Source organism: Osmerus eperlanus, chromosome 11 (assembly GCF_963692335.1).
Source record: "Osmerus eperlanus chromosome 11, fOsmEpe2.1, whole genome shotgun sequence".
Classification (NCBI taxonomy): Eukaryota; Metazoa; Chordata; class Actinopteri; order Osmeriformes; family Osmeridae; genus Osmerus; species Osmerus eperlanus.
The window spans coordinates 17,141,374-17,154,851 of record NC_085028.1 but is presented as its reverse complement, the minus strand read 5'-3'; positions in this window follow the sequence as shown (position 1 = coordinate 17,154,851).

Sequence of the window (13,478 nt, the reverse complement as noted above, 5' to 3'; positions counted from 1 at the left end):
GGCAGGCAGAAACATGTAGACTAACAGCTTTACAAGGAATTCCTAATACCAGGCATGTCTGCAACAAGTGGTTACGCCACTGGTACAGGCTTTTAGCTACCTTACACAGCAGTTACATGCTAGCACAGTACACAGCTAGCTCCTACATGCTAGCACCTAGTTACACAGCTAGCTCCTATATGCTAGCACCTAGTTACACAGCTAGCTCCTACATGCTAGCACCTAGTTACACAGCTAGCTCCTACATGCTAGCACCTAGTTACACAGCTAGCTCCTACATGCTAGCACCTAGTTACACAGCTAGCTCCTACATGCTAGCACCTAGTTACACAGCTAGCTCCTACATGCTAGCACCTAGTTACACAGATAGCTCCTACATGCTAGCACCTAGTTACACAGCTAGCTCCTACATGCTGGCACAGTACACAGCTAGCTCCTACATGCTAGCACCTAGTTACACAGCTAGCTCCTACATGCTAGCACTTAGTTACACAGCTAGCTCCTACATGCTAGCACCTAGTTACACAGCTAGCTCCTACATGCTGGCACAGTACACAGCTAGCTCCTACATGCTAGCACCTAGTTACACAGCTAGCTCCTACATGCTGGCACAGTACACAGCTAGCTCCTACATGCTAGCACCTAGTTACACAGCTATCTCCTACATGCTAGCACCTAGTTACACAGCTAACTCCTACATGCTAGCACCTAGTTACACAGCTAGCTCCTACACGCTAGCAACCTTAACCTAGTCCAACACACTGTGGTCCAACCCAGTTTCATGTCGTTAAACTTATGGCTGGTGTGGCGCACACACACACACACACCAACTCCAATTAGCCAGGGCTGACGGGCCAACAGTGTTTGTCAGATGCCCCATTGTCTAACCCCCCCCCCCCACACACACACACACACACACACCCCCACACACACACGTAAAAACAGGTAGTTCATTGTCTGTGACCTACACAGACTAAACTATTTCAGTAGCTCTTTAATTGCATTTTCACCTACCCCCCCCCCCCCCCCAACACACACACACACTCTCCTAGTAGAGGAAACAGGCTTCCTGGCTGTACCAGTCACTCCCTGAGATCAAGGTGTGTCTGGATGTTCCACCCACAAACTAGGTTCCGTTCTAGAACACTCACAATCCATTCCAGAATCAGAACTATCCATTCCAGAATCATCTCTGTAGTCCCTTCTGCATCGGGGCCCACGCTGCAGGCTGGTACAGACAGAGGTGTGCTTGTGTGTGTAGAGGAGAGGAGGAGGGTGGCTTGTTGCTGAGGTCGCTCTGTATTCTTATTAACCTGTCAAGTCAGGGCAGGTGATTATTACCACCACACACACACACACTTCATGTGCTGACAGGCAGCCACTGAGAACAGAACAGTTTCTCACCCATAAGCAGTTCTCAGATACTGAGCTCTGTGTGTGTGTGTGTGTGTGTCCTAATCGGACTGACAGCTCACTAATAACATCCTGGTGTAACAGCTGAGGAAGACGTGAGTGAGAGGACGAGAAAGAGGAGAAGGTGGGGGGGGAAGGGAGGAGGGTGAGGGAGGGGAGGAAGGTGAAGGAGGGAGGTATGGATGATGCATAAAGGTAACAGGAGAACTGGCCGTGTGGAGAGATGCAGAGAGGAAGAGGTTGGGGGGTGGAGAGGTTGTAAAGAGGTGCCCTCTCTCTCTCACACACACACAGTGCCTACAAGGTGAGTTATAATGGCCTGGTCTTGCTTTTGAAGTCTCTGTAGACAGGGGGCCCGGGGGCAGGTTTGGGACTACAGACCCAACACTCCCCCTGCATGGAGAGGGGAGGAGATCTCTGTGTTTGTTTTTTGATTGATGTATGCAGCTTCCTGTCTTTGTGAGCTGCACCACCAGGCTCTGGTTTCACTGAGGAGGCCTCCTCTGTGTTAACCCTGTCAGCACCGCATGCTGGGGTCAGCTTACACACACACACACACACACACACACACACACACACACAGGATGGGAGTGCAGCAGCAAGGCATTCTGGGGTAACTGTCTGAGACACTAGCGCTGATCTAAACTAGCGCCGTGTCCAGCCTGACAGCCCTCCAGTGGACAGCCCTCTGCTGGGTTACAGCACAGCAGGGCTCGTGTCAGCGCAGGCAGAGACCGCTGTCGTTGCACCACAGCCGGCGTGTGGAGGGAGGTTGTTGTGTCAGAGCATTGTGTCAGACGGTATCCGGAGGAGCTCCCGCCCAGAGACACTGGTCTGCTGTCCCCGGACACAGAGAGAGAGATGGAGGGAGGGAGGGGGGGGACGGAGGGAGGGGATGACGTTTAAGAGGGATGTGGAGGGTATGAAAGGAATGAGAGAGGTGAAAGGAGGGAGAGATGAGAGGAGGGAGGTGGAGGGCAATGAGAGATGTTAAGAGGAATGGATGTCATCTAAATTGAGAGCATGAGAGCAATGTGAAGAATGCCAAATATGCCCTTCCTCTCCACTCCCTTGCCTTCTTTGTCATTAGAGAGCGGAGAGATAGAGAGATATGAGGGAGGTGTGGAGAGAGAGAGACTTCTGGCTTGTTTCTCCTGTCCCCTCTCTCCATGTCTCTCTTCATCTTCCTCCCTCTCTCTCACCTTCCTCTCAGTATGTCATCACCCCATCACTTCCTGCTCACTCTGGCCAATCGACAGCCTCCAAATCAACTTCCTGTCTGAGAAAGCGCGGGACAGGACGTGGGGATGGGGGGGGGGGGGTGTTATATCCGTGATTTCGCATCCAGGAAGTGCGCATGGCTCCTTTGTAGCTAAATGAAGCGTTGGTGGAGACAGTGGACTGTGTCCCCCTCCCCATCCCCCTCCCCCTCCCCCCCCCCCCCTCCCCCGGGACTGACCCAGCAAACACAGCAGGGGTTCTACAGCGAGTGTCCAGTTAGATGAAAACTACAACAGTCCTGGTTATAACTTAACCAACAAACTCCTTCGCTGCACGTCACTGGTCATATAAAGACTTTAGAGTCATAAACACTTGGTTTTAGAGTGCTGTAAGGAAACCACTCGCGATTAAATGACTGACTGATAAACTGATAAACTCAGAATTTCAGGTCTAAGGTGAGTGAGGTCATATTGGGATGAGTTCTCTGACTGTTCTAGAACAGACATGACTTGTCTAACAGCCCTGGGAGCATTTAGTACTTATTTATATTATACAAGCAGGAACCAACCCTTATTGTCTTGCTCCAATGCTGGCATCACTTTATCAAGAAACTGATTCCTCTCAGAAATAGATTTGCCATTCGCTGGCAACTGTGACTGTAAGACGCCTCTATCGGCAGGCTGAAAGGACCAATCACACCCTGGACAGGAATTCCATTCCAGGAAGCGCCATTCCAGTCCAATCAGATCAGTCCGTGTGAGGGAGAAACATTCCAGAATATACAACCAAGCCTTCAGTGTCCCGTCTCTGAGTATTACAGACGTCTCAGAGCTGAGGAGTGTGTCTGGTCATTTCCTCCTGTCAAACTATCTTCTCATCTCCTGCGGTGATTAACGAGGGGCTGGCCTATAAAGAAGTATTTTTGCCAAGGAGACGCTTTCGCGAGGCGTTCCAGCGGTTCCGATCACTTTCAGAGAACATGGCGGATGTAAACACAGCCTCTTCAGGAAGGAAGATAAGAAGCAGACAGACTAAATATGTGGTCTGCTGGCTCTGATCAGCCTGTTCCTGCCTCCTTCTCCTGCCTCCTTCTCCTGCCTCCTTCTCCCGCCTCCTTCTCCCGCCTCCTTCTCCCGCCTCCTTCTCCCGCCTCCTTCTCCCGCCTCCTTCTCCCGCCTCCTTCTCCCGCCTCCTTCTCCCGCCTCCTTCTCCCGCCTCCTTCTCCCGCCTCCTTCTCCCGCCTCCTTGTCCTTTCCTCTGCTGCCTCATCTACCTCCTCATCTCATACCTCCTCCTTTCCTCTTCTCATTTGCTACCTCTACTGTTGAAATGCAGGGAGCATGACACAAGATTAGGGAATAAACAGACAATAAATGTAATAAACAGAATTGTATTTCTGTTTTTCTACATTAGTCCCAAAGACAAACACAGACACACACACACTCTCAGAGAGGTGTGAGCTGACAAGGTCTTAAACAGATTCTTAAAATGGAAGTGTGAGTATGACACAACAGATAAGGACCCTACTGAGACACCTCCCTGTGAGAGACTGACGCCTGGAAACACACACACATTAACTTCAAGACACGCACACACACACACGGTTTGTACATGAGTAAACAGGAACAGCACACAGAGAGGGTATCAACATCAGACTGGGTTTTCTGGGGCGAACATGAGGGCTGAACCCAAACGACCTTGACACTATCAGCATGTTCTGGTCTACATCCTCACAACCACACCAGAGATCCATCACTACCAGCCTGTTTCCCAAACTGCTTCACACCCACCCAGAACACCCACCCAGAACACCATCCCAGAACACCCACCCAGAACACCCACCCAGAATACCATCCCAGAACACCATCCCAGAACACCAGCCCAGAACACCAGCCCAGCTCCATGCAGCAAAGGGCCCAGGCCGGATTTGAACCCAGGCCGCTGCAGTAAGGCCTGAGCCTGCGTGGGGCACACACGTATCTGCCCCCGCCCTACCCCGCCCCGCCCTGCTGAACAGCCCCTGCCCCCTATATCAGCTGCTTACACTCCCAGACACCTCCAACAGAGAAGGTTTCCTTCCAGAAGCCCTCTCCCTCTCTCTCCCCCTCTCCCTCTCTCTCCCCCTCTCTCTCTCTCTCTCCCCCCCTCTCCCTCTCTCTCCCCCTATCCCTCTCTCCCCCCCTCTCCCTCTCTCTCCCCCTATCCCTATCCCTCTCCCCCGCTCTCCCTCTCTCTCCCCCTCTCCCTCTCTCTCCCCCTCTCCCTCTCCCCCGCTCTCCCTCTCCCCCGCTCTCCCTCTCCCCCGCTCTCCCTCTCTCCCTCTCTCCCTCTCTCCCTCTCTCCCTCTCTCCCTCTCTCTCCCCCTCTCCCTCTCTCTCCCCCTCTCCCTCTCCCCCGCTCTCCCTCTCCCCCGCTCTCCCTCTCCCCCGCTCTCCCTCTCTCCCTCTCTCCCTCTCTCTCCCCCTCTCCCTCTCTCCCCCCCTCTCCCTCTCTCCCTCTCTCTCCCTCTCTCTCCCCCCCTCTCCCTCTCTCTCCCCCTCTCCCTCTGACCTTTGATAAAGTGCCGCTACACCGTGAAGCCACACCAGCCTCCCTGGCAAGCACACACACACACACACTCTCCAACAGGGAGGGGCCATCAACCTGCCAGATTAGCTCATGTGTAAACTTCCTGCTGCGTGTTTTTAAGTGTGTGTGTGTGACTCAGCTAGGACTGAGAAACGGCATGAATGGAATCAGTCACCGTAATAACGAAGATGACAAGCACTGCCTACACACCCATCTGAAGCACTGTCTACACACCCATCTGAAGCACTGCCTACACACCCATCTGAAGCACTGCCTACAGACCCATCTGAAGCACTGCCTACAGACCCATCTGAAGCACTGCCTACAGACCCATCTGAAGCACTGTCTACAGACCCATCTGAAGCACTGTCTACAGACCCATCTGAAGCACTGCCTACAGACCCATCTGAAGCACTGCCTACAGACCCATCTGAAGCACTGTCTACAGACCCATCTGAAGCACTGCCTACAGACCCATCTGAAGCACTGTCTACAGACCCATCTGAAGCACTGTCTACAGACCCATCTGAAGCACTGCCTACAGACCCATCTGAAGCACTGTCTACAGACCCATCTGAAGCACTGCCTACACACCCATCTGAAGCACTGCCTACACACCCATCTGAAGCACTGCCTACAGACCCATCTGAAGCACTGCCTACAGACCCATCTGAAGCACTGCCTACAGACCCATCTGAAGCACTGTCTACAGACCCATCTGAAGCACTGTCTACAGACCCATCTGAAGCACTGCCTACAGACCCATCTGAAGCACTGCCTACAGACCCATCTGAAGCACTGTCTACAGACCCATCTGAAGCACTGCCTACAGACCCATCTGAAGCACTGTCTACAGACCCATCTGAAGCACTGTCTACAGACCCATCTGAAGCACTGCCTACAGACCCATCTGAAGCACTGTCTACAGACCCATCTGAAGCACTGCCTACACACCCATCTGAAGCACTGCCTACACACCCATCTGAAGCACTGCCTACAGACCCATCTGTTACCGACAGCAATGGATGGTGTAATAATGACGTTGATTTGTTAAGAAATGCTTTTAGGGTACAGGGGGGGTTCGAACCTGCAACCGTCACCGAGCTGTAGCTTCCAGTGGATGTATGCAGGCCTGTTTGGGGCCGAGGTCTGCGGTGGTCAAACCAGTCCCCCCCCCCCCCCTCTCCCCCCCACCACTAGATTGCTAATGCTGCTGCGCTAGCACGTTAACACTAAACCAGAACCACTCACCCGGGGAAACAGGAAGTTATTAAGCAAAAAGGAAGCAGAAGTTTGTCAGAAAACCGTTTTCTGATGAGGACATGGAAACCACAAAACATTCCAGAAGGGTAACTGCGGTGGCACGACAAGGTCCACATATGAACAAGCCTCTCGGTTTCAGTCTACAAGACAAGACTGAGATGGTCTCTCTTGACTAAGAAGATTGAAAGAATGACATTCAAAACCTTCCGGAAAGATCTTCCAAACGTGCAATACCAACTGTAGAACCAACATCAGTCAGCCCACACCAACCAAGCACATCCAAAAGTCAACTGGCTGGGGTTTATCAGGGTCATCTTAACTTGATGGCTCCATTAACCCCCAGTAAGATGAGGAGGAGAGCGGAGGAGGAGGAGAGAGGAGAGAGAAGGAGAGGGCAGGCACCAGGTCTCACAAACCAGGCCTCCACTCCTGCGTTGAAGAGTGTCTGCACTCTGATATGGTGGGAACCCTGACATTTGTGGAGTGTGTGTTTCACCATCTGAAAATGCTTCTGCCTTACAGGGCTGTGTGCGTGTGTGTGTGTGTGTGTGAAAGATCAGGAGCAGATGAGCACCATACTGCCCACTTCTGCCTCAAAGGGAATGTGAGGAATGGCTAAAGCTGGGGAAATGTCACGCTCCTACACACACACACACATCTTTCCTACATATGGGAAGACATCTCACACACCTCATGGTGAGTCTTGGTGCAAACACAAAAAAAACAGTCAGCTTGAGAATGTGTGTGTGTGTGTGCGTCCGTGTGTGACAATGTGACCAAACGAGTAGGGCAGGCCAGCCCGGTAGACAGCACAGTCACATTAACCTCCTCTTCCTGTTGCTGCTCGCCCTCCCGCCTGCTCGCTCTCTTTGCCTTTTAAGGCAACACAGTTAACGGCCCGTCACCATGGCGATGACGTAACAGCATACAAGGTCCCCCCCACGACACACACACACACCTGCTCTCAACACACTCACACACTTTCTGTCGTTGAAAGCAACCTGGTGGAAGCCACACCTCTGGTGGCTGTTCAGACATCCCGGGTCCACTGCCCCCCCACAGGCTCGGTTTGTTCTCTACTGGAGGAATGTGAAACACTACCTCCCCCATCCTCCCCCCTCCTCGCTCCCACCTTTCCTCCCCCCCTCCCTCGTTGGGAGCTTCCTATGAGCCAGCAGAAGCGAGCGAGAGCGAGCGAGAGCGAGGTAGACCTACATAGTGAGCTACTGGAGTACAAACACCCTCTGCAACTTCCTGCCTTGGGTGACTATTTAACTGTGTGTCTGTGTGTGTGTGTGTGTGTGTGTGTGGCCTGAAATACCCCTCCATAGGAAGGTTGGGAGGAAGTGAGGGGATGGAGGGGAGAGGGGGAGGAGGGCTTGTAAAAGGTCTGAGAGTCCAGACTGATGCTGCTGTTTGTTCCGACTTCCAGATGACACACACACACCTCTGACACACATACCTGAGGTTACCCGGCCCTTTATGACTATGACTCACTGCCCTATTCCTGTGTGACACACCGAGACACACACGTTCAAAACAGATACCTAAGCAAATCATCATGCAAATGACCGATCGTGATTGACTCAAATCAAGATCCCGAGTCAGTGGGTGGCAGAGGGGGGGGGGGGGGGGGGTGGGAGGGAGGAGCAAATTGGAGGCAGTGATGGAGGCAGAGAGAGTACATGGCTGAAGACCCAGAATGCTCTACTGCCACCAAGGCAACCACCCCCCACCCCCTGGGGTCTCCCCTGCCTCAGACAAGCTACATGTCATAAACACATGCACTTACACCTTCCCCCCACCCTCTCCCACTCTCCGTCGAGAGTAAGTGGATTCCATAGGGGGGGGGATCCCAGGGTCAGATAAGCATAATCCTCTCTAAATGACTTTCACAAAACAGCCACCCCCCGCCCCCCAGAGTGGTTTAGTCCAGACTAAGTAGACACTGATATGTCTCATCCTGCTGGACTAAACCACTTTCTCCTTCTGTACAAGGATAACACCATCCACAAACACCACTTAAAGAAGCAGTAAATCAAGTTTATACCCTCCTTCTGCTTAACAGCCGACACAGTGACTATCTTAAGTACCTGTACAGTAATGCCAGGGCTTTTACTGACTGTTCCCACTCTAAGCTGTGTAGTGAAGAGTATTTATAGATCAGCATGGATCGATATCTGTGTTTGGCTGAGAGACAGAGAGAAACAGAGAGAGACAGTAGTGCCTTGCCCAAGGACACAACGTCATTTTGCCAGCCAGGAATCGAACCAGCAACCTTCTGATTAATAGCCCGAACCGCTCAGCCATCTGACCCCTCCATCTCAGCCCAGAGAGACCAGCAGCTTGGTCCACACCAGCCCCCAGACTGTGACATCATCACGAACAGATGCAGGATAGTGCCGGCCCCCACACTGTGACATCATCACTAACAGATGCAGGATAGCGCCGGCCCCCACACTGTGACATCATCACTAACAGATGCAGGATAGCGCCGGCCTCTGCCAGCCTCTGACATGCTCGGTACCAACGCCGTCCGTGCCCTGCCAAGACGACCAATCAGCTGTTAGCTGTGATGTCACCGCTGCAGAGTGGAGACACCACTGGCTGGCTGTACAGGCAGACACAGACACTCTTTGTTATCTTGTCGACTCTGGGCTGTGATTGGTCAGAGAAAGACAGTCTATAGTTCTTTTCCAGAGGCTTCCCTGACTCCCTGCAGCCTGACTGGAAATATGGACCTCCCGAAGTGTGTGTGTGTGTGTGAACCTGAGCTGCTTCATGAAACTACACATCCTCATCTCTTTCTCCTGTCTCAGTCCCACTCCTCTACATCCATCCCTCCATCCCTCCATCCATCCCTCCATCACTCCATCACTCCATCACTCCATCACTCCATCACTCCATCACTCCATCACTCCTCTTCAACTTCCTACATTCTCAGGTGGATCAACTGTCATCGTACATGTATGGCTAGTCTGGCTGTGTTAAGAGTATATTATACGTGTGTGTATATCTGTCTGTGTGTATACTGTAGGTGTGTGTGTGTGACCCAGCGCCGGGCTGTACTGTCCTCCAGACCGCACGGCTGTACTGTCCTCCAGACCGCACGGCTGTACTGTCCTCCAGACCGCACGGCTGTACTGTCCTCCAGACCGCACGGCTGTACTGTCCTCCAGACCGCACGGCTGTACTGTCCTCCAGACCGCACGGCTGTACTGTCCTCCAGACCGCACGGCTGTACTGTCCTTCAGACCGCACGGCTGTACTGTCCTCCAGATCGCACGGCTGTACTGTCCTCCAGACCGCACGGCTGTACTGTCCTCCAGACCGCACGGCTGTACTGTCCTCCAGACCGCACGGCTGTACTGTCCTCCAGACCGCACGGCTGTACTGTCCTTCAGACCGCACGGCTGTACTGTCCTTCAGACCGCACGGCTGTACTGTCCTCCAGACCGCACGGCTGTACTGTCCTTCAGACCGCACGGCTGTACTGTCCTCCAGACCGCACGGCTGTACTGTCCTTCAGACCGCACGGCTGTACTGTCCTTCAGACCGCACGGCTGTACTGTCCTCCAGACCGCACGGCTGTACTGTCCTCCAGACCGCACGGCTGTACTGTCCTCCAGACCGCACGGCTGTACTGTCCTTCAGACCGCACGGCTGTACTGTCCTTCAGACCGCACGGCTGTACTGTCCTCCAGACCGCACGGCTGTACTGTCCTTCAGACCGCACGGCTGTACTGTCCTTCAGACCGCACGGCTGTACTGTCCTCCAGACCGCACGGCTGTACTGTCCTCCAGACCGCACGGCTGTACTGTCCTCCAGACCGCACGGCTGTACTGTCCTCCAGACCGCACGGCTGTACTGTCCTTCAGACCGCACGGCTGTACTGTCCTCCAGACCGCACGGCTGTACTGTCCTTCAGACCGCACGGCTGTACTGTCCTCCAGACCGCACGGCTGTACTGTCCTCCAGACCGCACGGCTGTACTGTCCTTCAGACCGCACGGCTGTACTGTCCTTCAGACCGCACGGCTGAGGGGAGGTAACCGGCTCCTCCAGCCAAAACACAGAAACACCATACAGCACCGATCCTAAAAATACGCCTGCCTTCCTACGGCAGCAGCGATATAATCCTCTTACAAACAGCCTTTTGTCTGAACATGTACTCTTAAGACTCTCCAAGACAGCCTCACAAAGACCCAAGGACAGACAGAGAGAGAAAGAGGGGGGGGGGGGAGAGAGAGAGAGCCTTGGTTTATCTGCGTTGCCAGTGTGAGGGGTGAAACCTTGAGCAAATGAAGGTCTCTGGTCTCAGTAAATATTTAATAAAGTCCTGCAGCCTGAGGTTCACAACAGACAAGGTGCTTCTGAGAGGGGGGGGGGGTGTGTGCCTAAACATGCAGCTAAATATGTGTGTGTGCCCATGTGTGTGTGTGTCCGTCCGTGTGTGTGTGTCCGTCCGTGTGTGCTGGAGTGGATAACATCCCAGTAGCCTTGTTACCTTCTTCCACAGTGCCCTACTCAACATCTCTTCAATAATATACACCACCTCACACACACAGGATATCAGAGACGGCTGGGAGGATATGTACACATACACACAGGGACAGACGCACACAAAGGCTTCAAGGCCCAGCCTGTGTTTATTCAGGCCTTATCATGTCTGCATGGCAGGAGAGGTGCTGTGGAGGTGAAGCTCTCAACACAGTGACTATGAGGTAACCTGGTGGTCACCTGTCCCGTGGTCACCTGGGAGGAGGAGGGGGGACTGTGTTTCTAGAATCTAGATTCCATTCACAGTCTGGAGACTAAGAACTAGGCTTGGCGGCAGGGTCTAGGACTAGGGTTCCTGGGGTTAAAAGATGGAGACTGGGGGGTGGGGGATATGGAGAGGGGGACTGGGTGGAGGATGTGGGTCTGGTAATCCAGTCACGACCAGGCATGTGAAGGAGACTCTCTGCTCCAGTTGTCTGCTCCAGATGTCTGGCTGGCTGGCTGGCTGGGTGGAGGCGGGCTGGGGGTGGAGGCGGGCTGGGGGTGGAGGCAGGGGGGGTGACGGGCTGGGGGTGGAGGCGGGCTGGGGGTGGAGGCGGGCTGGGGGTGGAGGCGGGCTGGGGGTGGAGGCGGGCTGGGGGTGGAGGCGGGCTGGGGGTGGAGGCGGGCTGGGGGTGGAGGCGGGCTGGGGGTGGAGGCGGGCTGGGGGTGGAGGTGGGCTGGGGGTGGAGGCTGGATCTGCTTCTCCTGTGGCGTGTCTGACTGCCAGCCATAAACCAACCAGTCAACACTCAGCCAATCAGCCCCAAGAAGCAGGCCATGCCCCCTCTGCCTGTGATTGACCTGGTGTCCATGTTGGCCAATCCCCATCTTCCTCTTTCTCTCTGTTTCTCTTTCCTCTTACGAGACAGAAGAAAGGAGGGATGGGAGAGAGTAGTGGTGATGGAGGGAGGGGGAGGAGAGGATAAGCAAGACAGATGTTGACCTAGTAACAGGAGGGGCTTCAGACCAGAGTAGGAGAGCAGATTAAGGACAGACTGACAGTGAGACAGACAGACAGACAGACAGACAGACAGACAGACAGACAGTGAGACAGACAGACAGACAGACAGACAGTGAGACAGACAGACAGGCAGGAAATAGTTGATCATATGAACAGACAAACAGCTCAGATAACACACACTCTTTACACATTATCTGCCAAGATAACAGAACACCCATCTACAGCAGCTAGCAGATACCAATCTGCTCCATCCTGTCCACAGACTGCATACACCATCATACCCAGTACAGGCACTGTGTATGCACTGTAGCATGTCGCTATCTTCAGTAGTTACATGATTGTACCATGTTCTATCTGCAGTAGTTACATGACTGTAGCATGTAATATCTGAAGAGTAGATCCTTGACTGTAGCTAGGTACCTGGTTATTAATAGCAGCAGAGAGAGAGATGGGAGGGAGGGAGGGAGGGAGGGAGGGAGGGAGGTGCAGAGACAGAAAGAAGAGTGCAAACTAGCAAAGCTAGTGAGAAATGGTACGAAAGTGAGAGAGATGGCGGGAGAGAAAGTGAGAGAGGAGAGAATGTGTGAGATAAAGAGGGAGAGGGAGACCTTGTTCTGCTGTGACAGCTCTGGCCTCGTTCCTGCATGTGTGTCAGCGCTCTGGTGAACTATGCTGAGAAGCAGCTGACTCGATGGGCTGCTCTGGTGCTCTGGTCTGCTCTACTCTACTGCCTTAAAAGACACCTGCAGAGGCCAGGGGAAGCCTGCTACCACAGCACAGGGCCCTATGCAGAGGGCTCTGGAAGTGAGGCTCATTAAGTACACACTCTCACACACACATAAAATACACACACACACTCATATGAACTTGGCTTGAGAGGAACTTTATTTAGATGAAACAATGTTCACCACTAAACCATGGTTAGCACAGCACCAGCAAGGTTGAAAATACTGAAACTCCACCCCTTAAATAATCTCTCTCTCTCTCTCTCTCTCTCTCTCTCTCTCCAGGGAGGAGAAAGAGAGGGGGGGAGAGAAGTAAAGACGATGAGGGAAACAGACCGGAAGGAATGCCTGACACAGAAACACGTATATTCAGGCCTGCCCACCCCAAACATGGGGGGGGGGGGGGGGGGTGGAATAGACACCATCCCCTCCCGGGATGGTTACGAAGCTGGGGGCAACACCCCTCCAGAAACACTGCCCCCCCCCTCCCTCCCTCCAGCACCACATCTGCAGCCCTGCCTGCCCCAAACCCCCTCTTCTTTTTCAGTCGGGCAAAAAAACAGTTACCCCGCCCCCGTGGAGCCCCCTCCCCATGGCCGGCTATAATGGGCCACAAATGGAATGTTTCCCCCACATGCTCTAGCTGTGGGAGAAAAGAGAGAAAGGAAAGAAAGAAAGAAAAAGGGAGAGAGAAAAAGGGGGAGGGAGGGAGGGAGGGAGGGAGGGAGGGAGGGAGGGAGCACATTCCATTCTGGTCTGTCCTCTCTTCTGTTTGCCTGCCTAGC